Source organism: Linepithema humile, chromosome 7 (genome assembly GCF_040581485.1).
Source record: "Linepithema humile isolate Giens D197 chromosome 7, Lhum_UNIL_v1.0, whole genome shotgun sequence".
In the NCBI taxonomy this organism is placed as follows: domain Eukaryota; kingdom Metazoa; phylum Arthropoda; class Insecta; order Hymenoptera; family Formicidae; genus Linepithema; species Linepithema humile.
The window spans coordinates 6,100,772-6,127,982 of record NC_090134.1 but is presented as its reverse complement, the minus strand read 5'-3'; the positions used below and the strand labels follow the sequence as shown (position 1 = coordinate 6,127,982).

At 40.6% G+C, this 27,211-nt stretch overlaps 1 protein-coding gene across 5 annotated transcripts in view; it reads right to left on the bottom strand.

Moving 5' to 3' along the window:
* mub (poly(rC)-binding protein mub) overlaps positions 1-27,211 on the bottom strand; it is an 83,017-nt gene that overhangs the window by 40,848 nt on the left and 14,958 nt on the right. The window contains exon 1 of one of the 5 annotated variants that reach the window (XM_012360461.2): positions 4,119-4,324. The exons of 3 other annotated variants lie outside the window; for them this stretch is intronic. The gene's annotated coding sequence lies outside the window, so the exon portion shown is untranslated. Of the gene's footprint in view, positions 1-3,281; positions 3,487-4,118; positions 4,325-27,211 lie in introns of those variants that run through there. One more of the 5 variants, XM_067359756.1, reaches the window with a different exon arrangement.

Genomic DNA, 27,211 nt, shown 5'->3' with positions numbered 1-27,211 from the left:
CCGTTCCCTCTCTAAAGGAAGGAGGCCTAACCGCGCCCCACCATACCCCCTTCTCTTCAATGAGGGGACCCCTACGAGCATGGTACGAGACAGGTTTGCTCGGTCGGTCCGTTACGAACTGCAGAACGCGTTTCTGGTTGTACACATTCATTTCAGGCACGCACACGCGAGAGCCACACCGAGGGACTCGCCGTAAGAAAATTATCGACGTCAAAATTTTCCGTTATACCCCATGCAAAAAGTAGCAAAGAAGTTAAATGTTTGCGATGAAAACATATAAAGTTGAAAGTTTCGAACGTTTGCTCGAAAGCGCAAGATTGCGTTTGTACAGTGCTCTTTGCTCGCTCGAAGTTCCAAAGATCAATCATGTCTACTTTAAATATGTGACATTATATTTAAAGGACTTTAATACACAATTCAGAACAAGTTCGCGCACGAAGGAAATTCGATAAAATTCAGATTCGCCGATTTCGGATATCAAATATTTGCAAAATGCGTCAGGACAAACTCGTATAATGTAGCATAAAGCAAAGCAACGGAGGACTTAGCGTCGCGCAGAGTCGCGATATGTTTTCTAGGCTGCGTACGTTTATCGCGTTTCATGGACAGCTTTGTGCAAAAGTTTACTTGGTCACTTCAGTTCCAAGCGCAACTTTCCAAGCGAGTCACCGCGCGAACTTGCGACTGTCGTAGACTAGTTTTGCATCTGCAACCGTAACGAGATTCTCCGCATTTTTCGACCTAATTACCGTCGTGTATCTTCACAATTCTATACGCCTTTAGAAGATATTGTAATACCAATACACACAAAAGTTCTTTTGTTATTTCGCTGCAAGATAAAATAAATTTCCTTATTTATTTATTCACATCTATTTACTTCATGCGTATCGTATTCATTATCTCTTTAATTACCGCATTTTTTGCGCAAACTACTGACATTTACCGCGGTTTAAATTACTTATTACGGAACTGTGCTATTTTATTCAATTTTATACAAGTAAAATATCGGGTGAGAAAGTAATGGGTGGAAACCGTTTTAGTAGATGTCATACGAGGGGATTTAGGAAACGATATACATTATCTCTCGCTATCTCTCTAATCGACCGACTGCCATCCGTCGTTTTGCTCCGCCGTAGCTCACGATGCAATTGGACTGTGGAATTTAGTGTAATCTACGTCCCGTTATACGTGCGTTTAACATAAGTGGAGTTTAACCATGTTTCACCAAAAAGCTAATCAACCGAGAATTATTATTGTTACACACGCTCTCTTTCTAAGTATTTATTAAACTGTCTGGACTTTTGATAAAGCACGGGTCGTTGCCCGGACAATTGCGAAACAAGCGAGATCCATCTACAATTCGTTTAATCTAAGACGACACGCCATTTATCAGTTTGTGTAAATCCTTCTGTGTCGAGAAAATTCGTACGAACGGAACAATTACATGTTAAATTCGAGTATAAAATTTCTCGCCGACTGCCAAAGTGAGACTCTTTATGTAATATCAATAAATTAATGACGGAAAAACCTGTAAGAGGTCGATTGATGAACTTCCCGATAGTGCGAATTTCCCCGACGGCAAAATACGATTCCGAGATAAGCGAGTTTTTATGTAACTCGTAAACCAGCTCTTAAACTATCAGTGGCTGTACAACGTGGCATAAAATCCCACACGTTCTGATCCGTTGATCTCCGAAATAAACGATTTAAAATACGAGTTATCTAATCTTCAGATCTCATTATGGGCACGTGAATAGTATCAAACATTTTTCGAGTTCAGATTTCAATGATGTTTTATCAATCGAGATTCCAACTTTTCAACAGGCCTTTAGAATCTAAATTTCGGCGCGAACATTAATTGCGCAGATATCTTCGTCACAATAAAATTGAATTCATAAAATATCAAACAATCATCTTCAATGTAATAGAATGCAATACCACTTGCAATCGGCTAATTACAATCGCGAACGGGTCAAGAGAGCAGAATTAAACATAGTTCACTGATCGTCTACCATATTGCCGGTTGATGTAGCGTGAAATTCGAACCTTTAAAACTTCCACACATTCAGTGTTTTATTGAAAACTGATTGCACTATCAATACCCGAAGCCCGTCCCCCTTTTCGCGTTACACGATCCGGCAGATGTATTCCAAAACCGACGGAAATAAATGACGAAATACGAATTTGATCATGCATCTGCCAGCGTAAATATACGACCACTCACAGTTAATTTTTCTCACATGCATACGCGGAAAATTTTCATATTAAATAATTTAACTGCATATTTTAAAAAGTATGAAATGCAGGAGAAAGCTCATTATATCAGAATTTTGAAAAAAAGCAAACATTTCGCTTACGAAACTAGGAAAAAATATTTTCTACAACACGCTCTTTGCTGTTAATACTGTTTCAAAATGTACACTCGTGCGTTTTAACCGTGAAACATGCTTATACGTTCCGGTCTTTATACTGTAATATATTGTCGTAATTTATGAAAGCATGTGTGCGCCATTCAAAAAATATTCAATTTACAGAGAGAAGAATTGTGACTATTATGAATTCCGATAGTAATTTTTTTGCCTGTTAATTCGAAAAGAATTCGAAAGTATCTGTCTTCTCAAAGTATCCGTCTCGTCGGTTGAATATATTCGTCCCTACTCAGCATCATGTCTCGAGAAGGGTCCGGACACGGCAGATATTAGGCGAGGTCTGCAACGCCGGTGCTGCGCCGGCAGCTGCATCAGATGCGAGCGATTTTTCCTCCGAATGCGAGTAGACGGGAGTGCACGAATAAGAAAACGGCATTGTGTTCGACGCCGAGGAGCATGCTACGCGTATCGAGCGCGTGGAAAAAGACACGCAGATGCATGCGAGAGTCGTCGACCAGAAGCGGTACAGTCACGGCAGAAACCTAACGGCAGGAGAGCCTGATGCGTCTATCTTCTCCTCTTTCTCCTCTCGATAATGCCGTATCTAGAGACCGGTTGCAACGTCGATTGTCATTAATTCCGCTGGAATTTTTCCTTTTTCACTCGGTTTTCAGATAAAGGGTCGCAATATATTGCAACCACCTGGGATTTAAAGATTCAATTTGGTAAAAAAAAATTAATCCACGTGGAAATGGAAGTACTAATTGTATTGTAACTATTTTTCTCACAGACCCGTAATTGAAATCAGATCTCCGATATGTAGTCAGTATTTAAGCACCGGTTTTTGCATCAATCTTGTATGTTTGCATACAATTTTCAATTAATGTTTGCGTGAGAGTAATAATCACTGACCGACGTTAATTAACTGAAATTGTCGATGCGGATCGACAGGTGTTGGTTATTACGACGACGTTGATCAACGTTCAAGCCAGGTAACTGCATTTCCTCTATCCGGACGATGCATAGGAACGTAATGTAAAAAAGCGACAGACAGCGTATAGTCGGCACGATAAATCAATCCAGACTGTCGGTGCAACCGAGTGCAACTGAGCTTCAGCGAGAACCGATTGTTCGATCTGGCCAGCGCCTGCCGTTCCCGCTGCCTCGTATATCGACTCGCTCGGCCGACTGCAAAGCACCTTGAAGAACACGAGCCATCGCTATCGATGCGCGGAATTACTCCGCGTCGCAATACTCACTGGCACGATTTCTGCCGAATTAACGAGACAAGTTCGTATCGTCATTATACGGCGGCATGGCGCGTGCCGGTAAAGCGTCGCCGTCGCTTTAATCCGACGCCATGCGAGAATGACCCAGCGAGCGAGCGAGCGAACGAGCAAGAAAGAGAAAGAAAAAAAAAGGAGTGAGAAAGAAAGAGAACGGTAGCGTTTATTGCAGCTCGAGAGCGATGTGTCTCCCTCTGCACGTTTTCTTTGAATAAGGACACTTGATCGTAGGCAGTTTCCTGAATGCAACTGAGAGAAATGCGTATGTCGGGCTATTTCGTGGCTAATATCAGCGTCGAGGACACGCCGGCGTGTCCGGTATGATGGCGCACGAAACGGTCCACTCAGTTGCCGAGAGCGTTCCCGTCGTCATCGTCGCCGTCGTGTAACGCGTGGCTTTTCGATCACCGCGCGGGGCGCGGTCGTGTTAACGCAAGCAGAAATAATATTCGTAACAATTTACCTAAATGCACTACTCAGTCATCAGGGGGGAGGTACAGGCGGCCTCATCGATGCACACTGCACTCGGACACGCGGAAACGGGAAGGGGTGAAGAGAGGAAGAAAAACACTACACTCTACGCGACACGGCGAAAACTGCACCACCTCGGCGGAACGCGGTTCTCGTTCTCTCTGTTCTCGGCCTGCTCCGCTCGTTCCGACGATACGCGGCGCTACGTGCGTCGCGTCGACGTCGCCCGCAAGTGGCGCCGCGTATATTTCAAGGCTGCGCAAAGTAGACTGCATATAGCCAACTCGTTCATGGCGGGACATATGAGCTCACTGTTCCTCAGTTTGTTCAATTAAATAATAGAAAACAATATTTTGCTCGGTCGTGAGAAAAAATTGCACGCTACTCCATTGTATTTTAAAATTATTTCGTTCAAATTGATCAATCTGAAATTTGGAAGTGAAAATTTCAAGAAAATGTACATATTTGCGTGAAAAAAAATTTTAGGTTTATAAATAAAAATAATCTATTTTCTGTAATGTGAGCAAAATATAGTTTTGGCATTCTGAAGTATGAAATTTAAATTAATAATAAGATTTACCAGCAATAGACGCTAATTGTCTCTGCAGAATTTATATCTCATACTCAATTTTCAATAAAAATGTCTCAATTAAAATTTGATCTCAAAAGTAACAAGACCTCGTTTCTAAAACGAGAACCCAAATCTTCAATTATCAATATAAAGTTACATACATTTTAATTCTTATAAGAATTTAAATGTTTTGATAGGACTTTATGTGACTTTCTGTAAAATTCACAATTAGAAATGAATTGTTATTTTGCTGCATTTGCATTTAATAAAGAAATTCGAAAAATAAAAACAATTATTATCTTTTAAGAGTTATTATTATTTTGATATAATTTTCCGATGCTTCCTGCTTAATATAATTATCGCACTTGTGGCTGATGTTTCACGTTTCATTTAATGGTGAATTATCTCGCGTGCTGCAAACAATTCGGCGAAACGCATTGTGCGCTAATTGTTTCATATGCCCACGCCGCGTTACCCGCGAATGAATCTAACTGACGTCCAACGAAAACTCGATTACTGCGTTTTCCAACTCGTTCTCCCTGGTAATTCAACTTTCCTCCGGACTTGAAGGACGGTCAGTTAAATAGGTCGTTCGCCGAAGGCGTAAAAGTGAACGTTATCGAATCGAACTTAATAATGAAAGGGAAAAGAAGTCAAAGAAGTCACCATCCGAGACGAACGCATAAAATCTCAAAATGGGTAAATGAAATTTTTTGTCGACGTACTGTACACAGTTTTTCAGGACTCGCAATGGTACGCGGTACTATTATAAAATATGAAATCAAAACTTTCCTTAAATCAATCACATATTGGAACATCAAGCCATATTCGAAGCAAAAAGCAATTTTATTTTAAATAAATTGTTTTGTTGGAAGCGCAGGCAATAACGATTTCGTGCAAAAAAAAAGATTCCCATTCTAGGTGAAAACATTTTTACTATTATTTCCAACAAGTCGTTTGTACTGTTGTTGCTATAGTAAAATGTTTTTGTTTCAAACGAAATCGCTTTGCTTGCGCTGCAAATAAAATAATTTTACTTAAAACTGAAACCATTTCTCTGGTTTAACTTGTTTTACGCGTGCTTGAGAGCAAGTATGCGATTTCTCAAACGTGTCTCATATATCAGCATAAAATATAAAATCTGCATAGAGTCAAAAAGTCAGAAAAGATAGCAATCTGTTTCTGTCGTTTCATTTAAGCGAATGGAATTTGCATTGCTTATCTAAAAAAATTCGTTTTTTTTCCACAGAAAGTTAAAAGTTTCGAGTACAACTTCTCTTAATGTAATGCTCGGGGAAGACCATAATGACCACAATGGTATGCCACAGGTACGGACGTAACCAAGAATTTAATTATCATTTTAGACAGTGCAGAAAGCAATTATTGGAAATTTAGTTTGCAATGGCCAATAGAACCTTGCTAAAGAACGACAGTAACCACTGTTACTTTGACATCGTTCCGAAAGAGCAAGCTCATTAGTGGCTCCTTTTTCGTAACCATTTCGGTTAGTATGTACGCTACGCTTTTGCATTGCGGTACGAATGAAATTCACGTTGCATTGTATCAAAACCGCTGAATAATATTTTACAGCTTCTTTCACGAATTAGAAGATAATTTTCCCTCGTTACTGTCGAGAAAGGGTTATTATTCATAATTCCATTAATTTTCAACATTAAATATCCATAATTTATAATTAATAATTAAGCGCCCAGATTGCACAATACCAAACAAAGTTTGCTCAAAATTAAATCAAATATAATTCAACATTTATTCATAAAAATTACATTGTTATATGCTTGCGTTTTTTAATTAATTTGTCAAATAATGAAATCGAAAATATAAACTTTTCATTCATTAATTGTCTGCGAATTAAAATTATTTATTACAAACTGTTAAAGTATAACAAATATTAATGAATTCTGTTAAATATACAGAGTTTGCTGTTGTTTTTAAGAAACATGTTTTTTTTAACGTGGAATTTCAAGTTTTTCACTCGATGTAACGTATGTATATATCGAGAGATGTTATGTAAAACACAATTCTGTTGACAAATTTTCAATGGATAAGCGCATATTTCTAAATTTTGCTGCAGAAAAATATAAAAAAGTCACAGTTTTGCTAAATATGCAGCAGTTCTTATTAAATGTATTCAATATTGCACGCTGAATCGAGAATATTCTGTATATTAATATAGATATAAATCAATACACACGCTGTGCAATATACGAGCGGATGGCATTTAGTAACTCGGGAAGTCGCTATTGTTAGCAATCTGGGCCAATTATGGCGTAATCTCGAGTTCTTTGAATGCGTTGATTCGCAGAAAAAAATATTGAATGGATCGATGCAAGTACCATTTGCATTCCTCAGCGAAATGGAGAAAATAATTACTGCGGCAGCGTTTCTAGGCTGAGACTAGTGCGAGTTCTTTTTGTTAATTGGTCAAAGCCGGAGACATGGCGACGCACTAATGAAGGCCCCATAGGAACGCGTTTGCATCAGCAAAGCTCTCTTTGCAAAATGTTTACATTATCGTCAGAACAAGACCGTGCCACGTAAGCGGCATGAATAATTTATTTCATAAGCGAGCGTTTCTCAAAGCAATGCTCGTAAATGCAAGCGCCACGTAAAAGCGGAGAGGATACTTAAGTGGCGTCGATGTAGACGGGATTGATCGTGAAAACCGAATCGTTAGATTGTTCGTATATTGGATTGTCCTATTCCCAGGTCGGTCTTCGCCTCGCATCGATTCGAGAGAACCAAACCGATTCCAAGGAACCAAATCGAATGCTGTAAGGGAAGCTATAAAACGGCTCTCACTCGATTCAAAGACTTTTTTCAATCTCGATATTAATCGACAAAGTATTTCAACTACTATCAATATATCAGAGCTTTGTACTTCTATCTTCTTAATGTTCATGGCATTGAATGCTGCTGCAAGCATACATGCTAAATCAATCATGCTGGATCACGAGAACAGATTTTTCTTCGATTCCACTTCGAACTACTGCGCTGATCTGATTTAGCATAACATTTCCGAGAATAAATTCTATAACGCAAGCATTTGTTATTTTCTTTTTTGCGTCTTCCCGTCCGCCTCTCACTGCTTCATCTATTATACAATTAAGCTCCTTGACAGATTACGGAGTAGAATAGGTGACTTGAGGAAACTCGCCTATGTTATAACATCGCCTGCGTCAGAAGAGATCCATCGCGGACAACCAATGCCTAATAGAGTTTTTCCACGTTTCAGGCGGGATGAAAGCATCGCGGGCGGCGTTATTGGGTTTCAAGTTTCGCGCGGAGATCCCGCTGTTATTAGATGCTCGAAATGCCAGTCTAAACGCTTGTGCTAGTCTCGCAGGGTAGATTTATACTTAAAATGTAAACTAAGTTCGAAATCCGGACTCGCGGAACCGCGCGGCGTCGAAAGAAGGCTCGTATAATCCCGTCAGTTTAAACTCGGTTCAAGTTTCTTCGCGCCGACACCCTCAGAGCGGAATTATTATCTCCCACGCTCGACCCGCTATTTCACGTCACGGTCGACGTCATTCGCGAACTTGAGCATTTTTTATCGGTACGAGGAAGATATACCTACCATCGATCCTTGTAATGTCTCTCATCAAATATCTCGTGTAATTTTCCTCGCAAAATATTTATATTGCTAAAAATTTTTTAAGATGTCAACGACAACCATTGCTAGAGTTATGAGTGAAATTACGATGCGACGGTGTTGCGCGCAAGGAGAAAGATGTAGACGGCGCCTTCGGCCTCAGACGATGCTGAAGGAGACTTTAGAGTTGACGGAAATGAGACACCACTTGCCGTAGCGATAAGATCCCGACGCGAACGTGGTTCGAGGGTGACTCCCCTACCGTAAAAGTGGAAGAACACGCAGGATAAGCCACGCCGGTTATTGAAGCCCTTCATGTACAGTTATTGGAACGCAGACTCAGCTAGGTTGTACGTACAGCTTTCAGCAAGTAAATTTTTCACCGTACCTTTTCCATTTTAATTCTTTTTTTCTTTTACGTTTGCGAACATCCCTCAGTTTCTTTCTAACATAGAAAAATTAGAATACAAAATAAAATCTGTTCTTTGTTGTCGAGTGCATTTTGCAAATTTGCAATACTGAATATTCGAATGTTCAGTGACGCCAAGAAAGAAGAATAGTTTAAATTACAGAAATATTTAAAAAAATTATACATCAATTATGAAATATCTATTTCATATGTTTTTCTCTCAGACGAATTTACGAATATTCGGAAACCCGGACGTTTTCTATAAGCGAAAGAGCTTCTCGATTAGTTCGCACGAGCATTAAGCATAACGACTGACTGATGAGAGACTTTAAGGCTCAATTCTTGGTACACACGAGGTGTCTCAAAGAGACACAGCAAAAGCGGTAGTCATTGTTTTGTTTCCATTCGTGCGATTAATCGCGGATGCAGCGGTACTGATGGGACATGTACAGAAAGAAAAGACGACAGCTACGAAGTCTCTTTCATCCAGACCCATTGTTCTACAGTCCATGCTCTTTCTCTCTTCCTCTCTCACTGTTTTGTCTTGTTCCAGCTCCTTCCCCCCCCCCCACACCTCCGTTTTCTCGTTCGCGGTGTACGTTCACCCTTTGGTGTTCGTTCACCAATTTTCGTTCGCTCTCTGGTACCTTGACCAAGCAAAGCTGAGAGAGCAAGCTTGTTTAACCACGTTGGAACGAAAGTTTTTACAATGTCACCTTAATCTAGCCGCGCGACAAGTGTTTCTAACGAACTTTAAATTGCCCCGTAATGGAGCGGTAATGGTCGCAGTTATCGTATACATAGCATGGCTTAATTTATGACGGTTTAAAAATGAATAACTGACACGATGATGCTATTCGCGTAAGTGTTTATCGAAAGTCTCGACAATTTTGCTACGGCAGCATCATAATTGCCGTCAAATCCTTCTGGATTATTCGGGATAGGTAATCTAACATTTCGCTTTTACAGAGGTCCGCCGTTCTCGCGCATGAGCGAGCAGATCCGTAATTGGACGAAACCCATTGCCTGGATATGATGGATCCTGCGGGTTCTCTCTGGTCCGGCGATTATTAATATCGCGGTCATCGAAATTGATTCGTTACCGAAAGCCAATGACATCGTCATAAAACAACCGCATGTGTATTTCTATATTTATACACTGAACATCGAGCAGATTCTTTCGCATATCAATCCTCTTAAATCCCAAACGTAACATTAATTCGAGAATGTTTTATTAAAAAAAAATGCATAAAAATGCTTGAGACAATTTAGGGTGATATCTATTGAAAATAAAAAAAATTAAAATTGCCATAAAGTCAAAACGGATCTTACAGGATGCTGCGCATCCTAGAATTAAACTGCGTTATTCAATTTAACCTATTTCTCGATAAATCGTCGTTCGAAAAACCACAACGGAGTCAAAATAGCATCCATCCGGAACGAGGCATAAAAGTGTTCACGGTTTGTCATTGTTTGTCAACAATTTGACAATTGTGAAAATTCAATTCGCCCCATTAAACGCCACACATGCATATGCATACGGGCGTAGCGGAATATAACACAGCCCGTTCGCACACGTACAAATGTAGAAAACTGGCAAGAATATTCCCTTTGCTAAAAAATTAAAATTCGATACAAAAACGATTACGTTTCGCAGTTGAAAAAGAGATGATAGCGCGCTCACAAATTTAAGCAAGATATTCTTCTACAAAAAAGTATGGCTTATCGCATTTTTCCCGGGACTTAAAAATTTTGTGTGACTTCCAAAACAAACGACTCACATTCTTCTGTCGATCTTGCATCTTCGTCCTATACTCCTTCGTGAAAGTAATTAAAACGGCACTTATTCCCGTTGTATTGCCTTATTCGCGATGCTAATTAGCATTGACTGTTATCGTCGTGTTTACGCCGTCGAAAGTTGATCCTCGAGGATGAAAGTTTACGGAATAACTCGCTGCAGCGTGCCGCATTTAATTGCAAATTTTCCTAGTTAACCGATGCGCGCGCGTTGTCTGCCCTCTCTCTCTCCCTCTGGCGCGTCGTCTCGCGAAATTCGATCAAGAACAATTCGCTGACTACACAAATACGATAGAACTCCATTTATCGCGATATGATGTGATTTACGCTTTTGGGATTACCGAAGCGTTCCAGTAAGTAAAGCTCCGTTGAATAGATTCCGATAGCGCGTTAAAACGCTCCTGATTAGTACCCTTGATGTCGGATCACGCTGTTGGGACACGAGACGCTCGAAAATAAACGTTAACGGGGGACGCTGCGGGATTCCGCGAACACAATACGGCAGCGGGATGTTTCGGGGAAAATGAAGAGGCGAGATTGCGCGCGAGCGCGGTGCTTGCGTCCATCCGCGTTGAATCCGGACGCGGCGCTCGATGGCGCTCGGATTTAACTGACAGCCAGAATGGCATTAACGGATACGTCGTTATTCAGGCGCGATACTTACGTCTCGTCATTGCCGCCACCGAGAATCTCGTGACCGGGAGCACGAAACCGGGCGCAATTGAATAGCCCCGGTGACAATCGACTCTGTCACAACGTCGCCTGGGAGAGAGATTGTGACAATGTAATGAGATTAATAAGCGATAAGGGAAACTGCCCGTGTCGCTGAATTCATTGTCGAGCCGAGCATTGAGCATACTTCGACGGCACAATCGTCTCGCGTTTGCGAGCGAGTTAAGACGCGATGAAATTTAATTCGCAAAGTTCACAATGCGATATCATGCGACAGCGGGCTCTGCAGACTCTATTTGGGTCGAGTGGCTGCCATCGAAATGAGACAATAAGCCGAAAATTATAATGGCCAGTGAAACGTCTAATTGTTTATCGGCGATCCAACTCAGATTTATGCACGTCTTACGACATCGCGGAAATTGTGTGACGGAGAAAGAACGCGACGAGATATCGATGTTTATTCCGCTCGCGTGCGTATTTGTACCCTCGCGGTTTCGACGCGGGATCATATTTCACTCGCCGCAGAAACTGCGAAGCAGCACTTTCCGATGAATTCCGATCCAATGCACCCGCGATACATGTGTGCAAAATGCTCGCTCTTGCATAAACCACTATTCCGTATCTTTACATATGTTCTCAGAAAACCTATATCCATAGAACCGTATCCAACTTCGGCTCTCATCCCGCGAAATCCGGTCGAGTTATTAAATTCTCGTACGGTTTCGCATTTTGACGGGCGAATCCGTAATAGCATTTTCCGCTGATGAAGGGAAGCTACAATTGCTTTCTTTGGCTAGAACAATTATGACGTTAAAATAATTGCGAAACCATAAAATTTATCGATAAACAAAAAATAGTCTGAAATAGTCAGCAGAAATTGCTAAAAATCGAAAACTCTCAATTTAAAGTTGTATAAAAAGTTATTAAGAAATCACAGCAATTTCATTTTAAAAAATACCACTTCGATATTTTTGCCGAGGAAACTAATTCTCAAAAAGAATCCGTTAGTAATAAGAAAGACAGATAGAAAGATAATACACTCCGTATCGAAGCTATCGACAAGATACCAGTGTCGTTTTATAACAACGTCAAGATTGCTGTATTGCATGTGTCTCACGTTGGATTAGAAACGGACCGCTTTTCTGAGCACCATCTTCGATGCTGCCATAACAATCTGCCCTCCCGAATCCGCAGCTGGTGATAATCCCAGCGAGCATCCGCGCTGCGGTTTGCTAGGGGCGAATTTGCGAGGAGCTTTGCGAAGCTATATGTCCATCGTGTAACGGCAAAGCTGTTCGAAAGCGTCTGGGGAGCCGAAAAAGGAGGAGGATGAAGAGGAGAGAGGCAATGGAAGACGTAAGGAGGGCAGGAAGTTCGCGAAAGGGTCTCGGCGCTTTCCTTCGGCTGGTTTTGACTTGGATATCGGGCGAGGAGGCTACGGGGCTTATCTCCCCGTCTCCGGCGGGACGTAGGGCGGAAGAGCGGGCGGATGCAACGGCTGGAAACGGAAAATTCAACGGTGGGAAATGAAAACGCCTCTGGCTGCCTATAATGCTACATGGGGACGACAAAGTGGTGGTTTCGGAAATCGAAAGGTCGAAGACGTGGGCGCGGGCGGGCGCGTATTGATTCGTGGATAACAACACGCTGTATGCTATTTGCGAATTGTGAAAAAAGAAAACCGGATGGCATGTCGAATTTATGAACAACATTGTGCACGAAACAGTCGGGCCAGAGAATCAAACTAAATTCAATCAATTCATCAAGTGAGACAGTGGCTGAGCATAAATATCGTTTCTTTTGCGAAAGCTCTAATTGAAAAAGCAGAATATATTAAATTACAGAGCGCTAATTACGATGAAATTTATCGCGTATAATGCGGATATATAAATTACCGTTCTGTGACAAGATAAATAAATAAAAGTAAATTAAAAAAAAAGACTATCTTTTATTTAATCTTTAAAAGCGGTACTTAAAAGTGATTTTTAAAAGTTTGTAAATCTCCTTTTTTTGTATACTGCAAATATAAAACGATGGCTCATAAATTTCTTAAATAAACTTTATTTTAACGTCGAAGGTTTAATATTTTTTTTCATTTCTTCAATATATTTTTCTTAATTCGTTTTAATTCGAGCGTAAATATAAATTGCTAAACGATGCAATTATAAAGATAACACGATTCTTTTAATTGCAATTAGTATGTAAGCCGCGTTAGTATTTATGATATTAACGCTTTTCACAGAAATTAAAATACTCATAACGTAAAATATTATCGGCGCAATTTCCAGAGTTCCGGCTTTCAATGCTTGTTAGCGCGATTTAGTTTAGCAAAGGTACTTTGCACACAACACCTCTCAACTATATAATCTGTAAAGTTCCAGACACATGCTCGTTACAGGTGTTCAGGGAAAGCCAGGCATCGCCAACCATATCACGCGAATTATGTGCTCTCCTACTAACCGTGACATTCCTTATGAATATAAATTAATCGATTTAACCCTTAATTAGTGTCGTGGCCATAAGTCTGCCCGCAATTAACTATCAGATTTAACTATAATGCATGCTTCTGATTTTTAAAATAAGAGTCAAACTTTTTAGTCCGCCAGCGACAACGCGAATCAAGCTTGACGTAATTATTATCTTTATTTACAAACGACCGGCTCTGGATATTTATCGGTCTAGAAAACTTGTAAATGTTTGATATTAATCGTAATCGTCAACGTGGACGAGCATAAATTAACGAGACATCCTAAATCGCTGCGAGAGAAGAGAAAAAAATCCAGATAAACGACGAGTTTCGTTTTCCTGTCCGTCAATATTTGTAATTTGACTTTTAAATTAGTCCCCGGCGAATTTCTAAATTTAAAATTTTCACGCTCAAATCGATGCACTGTTCTTTCGCTATAGCATCGTCGATTTTGCAGTAGTCTGGTTTCGTGCGATAACGTTGCTCAAAGAGATTCGATTTCGGCGCACCACACATTCTTTCGATCCCTGTCTTTCACACTCTTCTTTCATCCGTGGAGCAAAAGTCTACACTCAAAGGAGAACCATGAACGATGGCGAAAAATGGAATTGAAATTGATTCTGTCCTTCTCCCGATTTTTACAAGGCGAAAAGAAACAAACAGCAGTGTCGTTTCTTTTGCTCCAAATCATTTCCATTTGCGCATAGAATTGAAAGTTACACAAAAGAACGGAAACCATTTTTGCTTCGGAGCGGCGAAAAGTAATCAAATGACATTCGTGCATCTGAATATTTCAGTAATTAATTCTCGTGAAAAATAAAGGTAACAAAGGCATTTTGCAAATCGTGCGAAGCAGATACAAAGAAAATGCGATTGTTGATACCTGATCAAAAGCATCGTGATTTACCTGTCTACGATTAATTTCGCGGAATGTCGGGACGAAAAAAGGAAGAAAAAGGACGACGGCAAAAAGAAGTGAAACCTGAATGGAACATATCGACCAATGCTGCCCATCAAAAGTATCTGTTTGAATTTCGCCGTTCATCCGTATCGTTCGGCAGATTCTAGAAATTCAAACGAACCAGGCAGTATCCAGCTTATTGAGAATTCCGCATATCGATAAATTACATGTAGAAAAGTAAACCACGGGATAAAAAATTCTCTCTTCTCTTGAGATTAAAAGCATATAGTATCTTGGCAACGTTGTGCTTTAACAAACGATACACGCACTCGCGCGTTTACATTTTCAAATTGATAAAACAATTAATTGTACATCAAGCGCGTACGCATAAAAGCGTTAAAAAATTTTTCAGCTTTGAAGAGTGATTTTTTTGAAAATCGTTTTTTTTTTTTATTGTAACTGAAAATTGGTTACTAAAAATTGGTTATTAAACTCTATGAATCATGTTTGCTGTGTGTGGCGGCACCGAGATCTCGCAGAGAGAACGGGTTACAAATCACCGAACTACGAGCTCCCCTTGAAGCCGATTCGCATTCAATTCCGGAATGCGCCGTTGTCAAATCCGTCGATTTCCCCTTCCCTCCCCTCGTAATGGCGTCTCGTCGGGAAAAGGGTCCGGGGATTCCAGCGACAAATCACGCGCGACGCCCTTCAAGTCTCGCGAAGCGTACATAAAATGTACGCGAGATAACCGACTGTGTCTGTGTGCCGCGGAGCCTGCCTGACGTTTTTATCCGGCAGCCGGTGTTTCCGTGAAACACGAGAGCGAAGTCCGAGGATGTTTACGTGAACGCGCTTTTGTCAAAAAGCGTCAAGCCCGCGATCGCTTTCCACCGCCGCGACTCTCGTGGCAATATCGCGCGCGGTGATCACTCTTGTTCATTCACACGGTTGTGCTCCTTTCGGTTTTGAACTACGGAATCCACGATGAATAGTATTGGTCGCGTTCGACAAAAGCAAATTTACCGAGTTGACCAATCGTTGCGTTCGAAAAATCAGAATGCGTTAAAAAAAGTTTCGCAAAGTCGTTATTCAAAAAGAAGTATTTATTGTAAAACTTGAAACAAGACCTCATCTTTCTACAAAATCAACCGAGCTATCGGATTGCGAAGAAAGCGTACTGAAAAATGAGCTATATTGTGAATTTTTACAATAAATACTTATTTTTCAATAAAAAGTTGGCAGAAACTTCTTGACTCACCTTCGTACAATTTGAGTTACAATTGTCTGCGATTGGTGTTAATACTTTTAAATTTACCAAAATCCATCTTGAAATTCGACCCTATATTGAAATCGCAGACGCCGGTAAGCGACTGAGAAAGTTTTAGGATTCATAAATTCGTCGCTATTAAAAAACGAATAAGATGAATAAATCGGCGAAGTTCTTTCTGTGTGTTACACGCCGTTATATTAGAAAGTTTGAAGAGTGAGAGAGGGCCACGTTTTCCGCGTATATACTAACTTCTTCTCAAATAGATGCCAGCCGGCAAAGCTTTTTCACAGTAGATGTAGAATACATCGCAGTTTCTTCCTTCTTTTCTCATTCGACGCTAAGAATCTTCCCGGATCCGGAAATGGGATGCCTCTTGTCGCGACGGCGTGAAAGTCGCGTGAAACTTTGAATTTGCAATTTACCTCCGGAAGGAGGCCTTCTCTCCCTCGGTCTACCTACCCCCCTGTAAAGCGAATTCGAATTTGTACAAGAAAGATTTACCGAGTAAACAGAATTACCAACTCCGCCCGGTGCGCGCGGCAACGTTTTTCTTTTACTTCGCTTTGCTTCGCGCGAATTTTTCAGATGGAGTTAAACTAGCGATAAATAATATCAAATATTAGAGAGAAATTGTGAGACAACATACATAATAATTATAATAATGTAACTATAATTGTAGTTGTTAAAATATTTTAGTACAATCCCTCAGTTTTTAATCATTTCTGACAAATGTAAATAATTTCTGACAAAAAGAATATTCCGATATGTTCCGGTAACACGTCGATATAATATTCAATGAGCTTTCATGCTCATTATTTTCATGAAGAATAGATATTAAATTGGTGACATATTGGCAACGCGAAATTGATAAAGTTTGACGTTAATTGTATCTTGATATGTAACCCAAAGCAATATAATCACTACGAGATATCATAGACCCGACATATATGTGAAAGGTATGTGTCGTAACATATATATATATATATACGCGAATGAGTAGCTATAGCGGCTAATACCGACTGTTCCGAACTTCCGAGAATTTCACCGCTTAATTAACGCAGACGAATTATGTTACGCAGAATTCCTCGTTTTTGTTTGTAAGCCGGTTTTCGTATCGATTTTACAAAATGAAATTGTTAATGAAGTACGAGTTATACGCCTCCGAGTTAATTTATATAATAATACGAAAATAAAGATAACATTTCATTTTTCTTTGTGCGCTACTTTGTAAAAAATGTAGAAATAATCAATGCTTTAATATCGATCTTTGTAATTTATAACGATGGGTTAAAATTTTAGAGTCAAATTTCGAAACTTCTTGTGACTTTGCTATCATTCCGCCGATACTTTGATGCAAAACGACAGATCGGTTTAATACTGGCTCGTGATCACAATTTAATTTCAAGATGCGACAAAGTGGTTTCACAGACTATGTACTGAAATGTCAGGTGGAGGATCATTGGTGGGGCGATCGGATGCCACAGCATCCGAGCTCCCGAGAATTCCATTGCCTGATTGATATGTGTCAAGCCTGCCGCATGCACCATTGCCTCGCGGCCAATACCCGACGGATTGCGCACGCCACGTTATAGTCATATCCCCGTATCACGAATCGCATTAAAGCCCCGGCAATCAGATTCGAGCGACGCGCGTGGCCGCGAAACGCAGACCGAACTAATCGCGATGCATATCGAAAATCCGGAAAATCCGACGATTTCGCAAAATCGTTACCTACTACCTACTCGATTAACAACTTTTACACGTGCCAGTGCTTTTATCTCTTCCGCGAAATAACCGGTATACTTGGATTTAAATTAAATAAAAATATCGTTCACAGAATATTATCAAATATTATTGTTCATAAAATATATTTTATTTTCTATTTTATGTATTATTCTTTTTTAATGCTAAATATGGCTAAAATTCCAAAGATCCACTATGGAATTTAGAAAATAAAAATACACGTTTTTTCTAAGGATGTGTAGACTCGCAATCGCATAAAGTACTTCAAGTACAGTTAAGTTTGGAATCGCACAGCTCTGAGAAGTGACCTGAATTGCAGAGAAACCTTCTAAATCGTGTTCTTTGTATCGCGGAATTTCGAAAGGAAGAATAATGCTCGTGACCTCTCGCCCCTTGACCGCTTCGTTTCGACCCCGCGACGATTCAGAGTGCGCAGCAAAGGAACCGGTGGCCCAACAGAATCCCGATACACCCTATTACGCCCATCAACGGTGTGGAGATCGAGAAGAGGGACGATAAAGGGCCATTTCGCGAAATCCTCTAATGGTGAGAAAAGTTTACGGTCGGCGGAAATGAAAATCTCGGACGTGGCGATATCGACTCTCCCCGCTTCTCCTCTCCAAGGTACATACATGCTGTGTGTGCACGACGCCGATGTTATACCGCGATGCACGTATGTTTCCGTACGCAAACACGCCCCCTGCATCAGAGCGGTCTAGCCGCGGGCTAAGAACGACATAAATAAGCGAGGGCGAGGAACGGAGGGTGAAATTGACGTAGGCGGGCGGAGGAATCGTCAGGGTGTTTTACTTTTCGCCGGGTTTTAGACGGAGTAATTTATATCGCGCTACGTTCCCTTTCTAACTTCCGCCAAGTACCTACGTACAACTGCTCCGGCTGAAACTCGCTTCTTATCAGTTGCGGGGAGCTGCCTTTGCAGCCTTTGTCCGGTGCACCTGCCGTTATTCAAGATATGGTCTTCTCGTAATTCTTTCACGAGCGTTTTCAAAGAGCGCGCTACCGCCGCTGCACGATTATTCAATTCGCGTTCAGACTTGCAAAAATGCAACCTCGAGTCTTTCAACAGGCGATCTTCGTATTCGCGGAATTGGAAGATTTCCGATTCATATTTCTCTGCGCAACCCGGGCCTCAGCGATCTTCATGCAGCCATTTACATGCCCAACCGCGCGATCATTGTGCGGCAAGCCACCGCGTTCGCGCGGGTTAATTAGTCCATGCTCCAATTACTAAGAATTAAATTCGAAGCAGCGGTTTTAGAACCAATAATGAAGCTCACCCCCGAAACCTAGTAAATTAACATCGTCCGCGACAGTTGAAGACTCGGCGAGACATGAACGATTGAGCGTGTTTAATTACGAAGAAATTCACTTTTCCCGATTGAAGAGCGCCGGATTAAAGAAACGAAATGTACTTCGTTTGAGCCTCGGGCCGGGCGAAGAGATAACGAAGTCTTACTCTTCATTTAATTTCAAGAGTTTGCACAAGAGTTATATGTTTGAGCAGAGTAAAGATTTAATGGGGAGAACGACGCGGTGCGCGTCTCGCCGCAGTTCAATCGCTTGATACATTTCAGTTTTCGATTTTCGATGTGCCAATAATGGCGTCGCCCGTCGTCTCCCTTTCAGCCCATTCCATCCCCGGCTTCGATTTCGCTCTAACTAATCCGTAGATGTACCGGCTCGCTCTGTCGACGACTGTATGCGAAAATTGAAATCCGATAAAAAGCCCACCGTAGGTAGCCCTTTCGCTCGTGGCGCACGTACGAAAAGCGTCGCGCAACAATACGGACGCTTTTTAATCGAAACTTTAATTACCGTCGCTATCAAGCGCCGCGGAGGCCAATTGTTCGGATAAATTAAACGCCAAGATAGAGTACGCGAGGGAGTTATCGAGATGTTTGAATTTGCATCATGTGCTCGGGGAAAGCATTCAGCGATTAAATCAATCATTACAACTAAACAAATTTTATCCAATCGATGAATCGCAAAAAAAAAATCCGGAAAAGATTACACGGTAGAAATGTTGGACAACGAGGCTCTTAGCGATTTGAGATCGAGGACGATAAACGCGCGCGTTCATGCTGCCGATGACAAATATCCGTCCGCGCACACATACAGACGCGTCGCGATATTAATAAACAATTAGCCGGGATCTATGTGCTAAAGCAGCATGGCGCTTCGAGTGGACGCTGGTCGCTATCTGTCAGCCCGCAGGCAGAGCCGAGCAAATAAAGCCGATTAACGTGCGCGGGAATTTATTAGCCGCTGAGAGGGGGCGGGTGCGGGGAGGAAGCGCGCGAAGAAGCGCATATCGATTTTCTCGGAATTATCATTCGGTCATTCGGTTCCAGCGCATGAATAAAAATTACCGCCAATCTCCCCGATCTCCGATATTCTAATTTTTAGTCGAGCAAAATGTCGAGTGAGGAATAACCATCTTCAGTCCGGATAATAATAAGGATTCGAGAATTTCCCGAGGACTCTGCGCGTCGCGTGGGATGTGTACGTATATCGGTGAAATCGGTTGAAATCTGATTAGTGAACGCAAGTATTCCGCAAGCGAGCTATTATGTCGCGTTTCCGTCCTCATCTAACTTGCACCGAAGTCACTCTCTTCGATTTTCGTCAGGCGACCGCTGTACAACATTGTGCAGCGGGGTTGCCATGTTCCGTGATCCAACCCGGTTTGCTCGGCAACCCGCAATATGTACAGCGGCAGTCACTGATTTCGCAACTTCCAACAAACGTCGCCTTTGAGATTCGAGATGCGTTTTAAATAATTCACCGAGAAACTGTATACACGTACCTCGCAAAGTTCAGTCAAACTATCTCGAAAAAAATTAATCGAGCAATAAAACGGTTCTGCGCTCGCTCAAGACAATAAATTGGAAAATAAGGAGAGAGAGAGAAAGAGAGAAAAAGCAATAAAAATTACGATTTATACACGCAATAATCGTCACATCAAAGTTAGTTTGTCGCAAAGGTTGCAACGTTTTTTTCTCTTGCTCGCGATGCAATTTGCTCCTTACTTCTGCCGGTTGCGCAAACCGATAAATGATTTATCGGCTCGTAATTATGGAAGGCGCAATCCATAAACGCTTTTTCCGCTTTGAATCGCCGTCTGATTTGACATGTGAAACGCACACGATTGCCCGCGCATAGGCGGCGATTCAATTCTATTAAGCGAGCACGTGAACGTAGACAAAAGTATTGATCATCGACGAGTTCGGCGAGCCCTCGAGATGCTTCCCCTCCTGTCCCCTCCCGTCTCTCTCGCCTTCTACCGTTCCCTTTTACTCCTCTCTTCCTGATTCCGTCTCTGTCGCTCGTGCGATTGCCCCATTGAAATTCCCGGTGCTGCATATTAATGCCGCCATATAAATCCGACTGCTAACCATCCACCCTAAAGGTTTGCCTGAAGGGAGAGAGAAAGAGAGAGAGAGAGAGGGAGAAAAGGATATATTCCCGTCGAACTTCTCAAGTGTCGCCTAGCCGGATAATCTAGACCCGGAATTCCTCAAAATTGCGCACATGTCTGTACAAACCCGCATATACGTACATCGATCTTAAAGGGCGTTTTCTTTTCGATTGCATGACGCACGACGCACGACGCTTTTTATGAACAGCATCTTGACGCAAATCTTAGGTTTTTCACACAAACGATCTAAATTATTAGGATCTTTAGAATTTACGGAAAAATGACTAAAAAAAGATTGTTTGGATTGCTTAATTATTTTCTAGCGTTAATACGAAAATTTTTTGGTCGCATATGAATTGCTTGAGGACTTTGACGGTTTTTGTAAAAGACTTGAAATGGCCTGACGGTAAAAGAGAATTCGAGTATGATTCGAGTTTTAAGTTAGAAACTCATTTCCACTTATTTCAACTTCTTTTATTGACTACCCTGATTGCTTGGAGGTAGACACTCTTATGTTCGATCACTAAACTTTCTGGTACGCGCAACTTCTTAAATTTAATCCAATTCTATCCACTCTTCTATCCTATTTGCCTTATTATAAACTGTATATCAGTTTAAAATGAGATCTTTTATAAGATTTTTTCATAGCTATATAATTCTTTGATATTTAAAATCAATGTTTCTTCTTAACAAGCATTTCTTTGAATATCATTTTTTTACACTCGTTTTCACGTCCACGATAAATATCTTTTTAATAAAAAAATAAAAAATTTATTAATCCCTTTAAAATCATGAATAAAGAAAGTTCTAATATTTATTTTCTTCTCTATAATTCAGTTCGCGTTTCATATTTTTTCGCTTAATACAAAATTTATTGTGCTCCATGCTTTATCAAACACGCGACAATTACGGTTAAAAATCCAATAATTTTTAAATCTTACAATAAACAACCTGCAAGTATGTCATCACACAAATCACTTCACGTAAATTAAAATATTAACACAATTTCCGCGCGATTTGTTAATTATCAACGGGCGATGTGCTATAATGATTTCGTAATGCACACTGATTAGAAAGCCATGCATAATAGACGAACGGAATCAGCAATACTATTAATTGATGCGTTGATTAGAAACTCTAATTGCACGTCAACTCCTAGCGACTAATTCGTTTTCATTTGCGCACGAGCGCGCCGCCGCTTTCGTTGAAATTAACGAGAGTTTAAATCGATTTACGACGAACGAGGTCGCGGGCGCGTTACTGACAATGCAATAGTTTACCAAAATTTGAAACAATTAATTTTTTCCGATTTAAAGGATATGTTTCGCGAAACGACAAATGAAATCAATGGAAATGAGTATTGCTAATTCGAATCGGAATAAAAATTAAGTGGCGTAGCCCGCTCGAGTAATCGCGATGGATTGAGTGTCATTCAAAGTGAGGCTTATGTAATTATCGGAATCGTATTATCATCCGCGAATTCAATTCCACGTTTGATATCTGCTTCGATTTCGGATCCATCTTCCCCCCAGCAAGTTTGCCGTGCCAGCAAAACTGCTCCCATACTTGGCGAATTATCGCCGTTAACTATGGCATGCGAATTGAAATCGACCCTGTAATCCATTCGGCTGTGAAGAAGAACGCATTTTATTGCCGGAACCCGGTGAACTGTATATTTATCGAGATGCATTGGCGAAATAAATCTGAAAAATACATTCGACTTATCGATCGCGTCCCACCGTTGGGAATATATTCTTATACAATAGTCACTTGTAAGTGAATATTTAATTAATTTCCTTTCAGACAGTCCCTTCAAAGCGGAATAAAGTTCTCGCTAAAGTATCTTAAGTGTCGTAAAATCGTATTCTGTATTATTCAAATGAAGCGTTGAAAGACTGAATCTCTGTGCTAATCTCTGTATTACATTAAAAATGACAATATATTTGAGTGGTAATGGTCTCTTTTTATATCGTTTAGGCAATAATCAAGCTAAAAAATTGTGTAAAATTTCTAATAATATTAGATCTATAAATTATAGCGTTATGTTCCTAAAGAACAAAATATTTTAGCAGTTTAAATCGAAATTCTTCAATTTCTTACAATTCCTCAAAATAAATAATAATATGATATTATAAAAAAATAATCTAAGCAGTTGAAATCACATTCTTGCGCCTCAACCAATCGATTTCATTTTTCGAATTTCGTTGACCGATTTCGGGTTTTTTTTTTTCGTAAAATGCGACTAGCACAACGCGACCCTCACGACATTAATTAAAGCGCTTAGCAAAGCTCGTTATCGAATGAGTCGTTAGCAACTCTGGTTGTCGAGGCTGCTCGTTTCAGCAATATCATACGACAGTCCGGAATGCTACAAACGCAACAATGCAGCGAAAGCGCAACGATGCATTCGCGTATATGCTTGTTAGTTTAGCTCGCTTAAAATTCAACCAAAACGCGGAAATCCGTCGCCTTGCGTGAATTCAAATTGAAGAATTTTTTTAAGTAGTTATATCGGTATCGATAATTAAAACGCATCCGTAATTTTCCAGGTTTCCCAATTTTTATCGTATTGTCAGAAATTTACAAGCTGAACAGTATCTTCCACCGTCTATTCCTTCGAATATTTCCAGACTTGAAGTATCTCATATCGACAATAGCCTTTAACATGTCGAGTCCGTTCTGTGAAATGAGCGTAAATCGAAAACGACTTCAATAACGTTCGTCCGTCCGTCCCTTTGCGTTCAAAGCTCGTGGCTGTTCATCAGGTCGAAAAGCTTTCACCGAGATTCCATCCCATCAATAAAATGGCCAATCATCCAAGTAATATCGACGTCCGCCTATGAGCATTAAGTAGGCCAAAATATTATATTGGCAAAAATGTGGGCACCGCTCCAAAACTCGCTTCTTCTAATAATGTGGATTTAAAAGTCGAATAAAGGAATGACGTTTAAAATAATAACGTTTTCAATTTATCCTTAAATTCGAAGAATGAGGGCTTCAACGCTAACAAAAATCGCATTATTCTATCCGTTTTTATACTTAATTATAGGCAAACATAATTATCTCGATTTCAATCAAGATTGAAAATGACCGTGTTCGAAAATTTCTCACATATTTGCTTTATAAATATGCCACCAAATTATTGTACAATGTATAATAATTGCTTTGCGATTCAACAAATTCAATGTTTAACGCATATTGATATTCAGGATATTATTGGCAAAATTCGAAAAATACATTTCTAAATATAAAATGCATAAAAATATAAAGGAAACAATTTCCAAGCCGTGTCTCTCGCAGCAATTTCTTCAAATATGTTGGAACCACCAACCTGGTAAATACCATACGCGCATATTGTGTCGCATGTAAATATCGCTGTAAATATCGTAGCGCGGCGATATTACGTGCCGAAATACAAGCGTGCATCGGACGCAGGAATACATAATTTAAGAATCAAGGCCCAACATGTCGGTCTGGCGTTGCCCCCGAAATGCAGCGATGTGACACAATAACCAAGTTGGCTATTAATATCGCGTGTGATTGTCTAGCTTCGCCGCCGACCGTCCATCGCGATTTTATTAGCTCTATGTTGCAAATCCCTCACGCGATTGCATAGAAAATTCGAACAGAAATTGAGAACAAAAATAATATTATTGTGATGACATCGTTGAAAAAACAGATATGGAATTGCACGCGAATCATTGCCTATAATATGTGTCTATGGTAGGGCGTATTTGAGCGTGCTTCGAAGGGGCAGGAAAATGCATAATATCCGCGAGTGCACGGAGAGAAGCTAACTGTCCCAGTAAATATTTGAGCTCGGAGATTGAAAATTTTAATTAAAGACTGACTACGGCCGACGAGCGAATTCATTGGCGATTAGTAATTAGCGAAATCCTGTCATGCGGTAGGCATATCCGTATACATTCGCCCGTACGACGTGCAAAAACCATTATCGGTATGACGTGCGGACGCGTGAGTTCGTTAAATGAAGGGAATTTTAACGCTATGCGCCGCTCGGTGATGGTTCGCATTAAATTTCACAGGCGATTCGCGCAAAATTATTACTCGATTTATCGCGGCAGCGAGATGCTTTCAACATGCCGTCGTTATAATGCATCGCCCGTTTAGAGCTCGACCTGTAGAAGGTCAGTCGAGCACTCGGTTTACGTCAATAAATACGCGAAGCTTTATTACGACAAATATGACGTAGATAAGAGCCAAGTTTTCGCAAATTGAAAAATTTGTGCGATAAAATTTACAAATAGAAAATAGTTGAAACTGCTCGATCGCAATGCGTCATTCTAATGCACTCGGCAAGAACACAAAGTTCCGTGCTAATTTACACCGTTTTAAAAACCGAGATTAAAATCGTGTTTTCTCGAGAGCGAGAGAGGAAGGAAAAATTATTTTTCACATTAATATCCGCGTAATAATATCTGAGTGTTTCCGGCTAAATCGTGACGAAGAATTCTCATTGGATCCTGGCAGGCAGTATCGGATTATAGAAGGCTCAAGCAAGTCGTATCAGATTATATGAAATTATATTACCGTTATGCGAGATTAATTTACACACTCGCTCGCAACGCACGGTGTATAATACTGTGCTTCGTGCCGTTGTAAATGAGACTCTTTCAATTTGTTTCTACCTACGGATGACGCAGATGGAGATTTTTGACTTCTCCCTCTCCAGTTCAAATATCAAGATTATATTTATCGCATTGTATATTTATTTGAACATTAGCTTAATAGAGTTGTTTCTCATTGTTGCCAGCTTATCATTAACACGTGGGCGATGTGTTAATGATAAGCGAGCACAATTTGTAAAAGTAAATCTGATTTTTCAACTTTAACACGCTTTGTAAGTACGCGTAATGTAATTGAAATTGTTTCAATTAAAACTCTCGTAAAACGTCGCCTCGCAAGTAGCTCCAAGATTGAGATAGAAATCTTAGCCAGTAATGCAATTTTTGAAAGCACGGGCGGAAGAGTGCAGAGAAGCGTGTGGCAGATTAAAATTTATGATATAATTACGCAGGGTGTCATTAAGCGGAACATGGAAAAATGCAATCACGTAAGCCCGGTCTCATACACACAATCTACCTTACTTCGCGCCTTGTTAATTACCGGCTGCAAGCACGAAGGCGGACTCTTTTGATCGCGCCTTATTAAATTAATGCCGGCGCACCTCGAAGACAAGAAAATGGAGTTTGTGACGACGGAAAGAATATTGATTACGACGTTGCTGTAGCATTTCCTTTGCAGCCGATTATATAAAGTGATATAAAACAACGTACCGAGAGGCCTTTACTGCAAAACGTGTTTTTATGATCTCTAATAAACAGAAACGATTAAATTAGAATCAGAAAAGAATTGGAAATCGCAAGAACTTTTATTGCGCATATTAAAAAATTCTCAAGAAAAAAGTAGTGTCGTTAAAGCGTCGTTAGAGGAAACGATGCGAATGACGCTCGCCCGGAATATTTTCATTACATTGACTTCGAGCTGTTAAAAAAAAATTCATAAACGAGATAGCTTGTTCAAACACTCGATATAGTCGATACAATGTGTATTATATTTAGCCGTAATATCGTAATATCGACGGTATTAAACGTGCAGCAGAAGCGAAAGCGGAAGTCGACTTTGTCACATCTATGATTGCACCAGTCTCGATCGCGTCGTCTCCCTATTCGCCCTCTCTATCCCTCTTTCGTCTCTCGTCAGAGACTTTGTTGTGAAACTTTTGGAATTTCCGGGAGAACAGGCCACGTCGAAATCCAGATCGAACTTAACGTAGTGCGACAAGATCGATCCGCTATCCCCTTCCTCCTCCCCCCGTCCCGTCCACACAGTCGTGCCGTGCCACAAGAGAGGAAACTTTTCTGTCTCATCTTCCTCGGCCTTCCTCGGCGATCAACTTTGTCTTGAGGGCCCTTCAAGTTTCGCCGCCGCACGAGAATTACCTTTGCTCTCGACCCGCTCGTTCATCTTCGTTGTAGCAAAAACGAAATCCGCGGGAAGCTAAAAGATTCCGGCTTATCGTCGAACCTACCCGCGTCTACAAGTAATCGTGATTAAGATGCAGCGAAAAAAAAACCGCTACACCAAGTACAAGATATTTCGCCAAAAATTTTCAATCCCCTTCCCAAAAAAAACTCGAATCAGCAATTTTACTTAAAGTAGATAATACTTTGATGGAT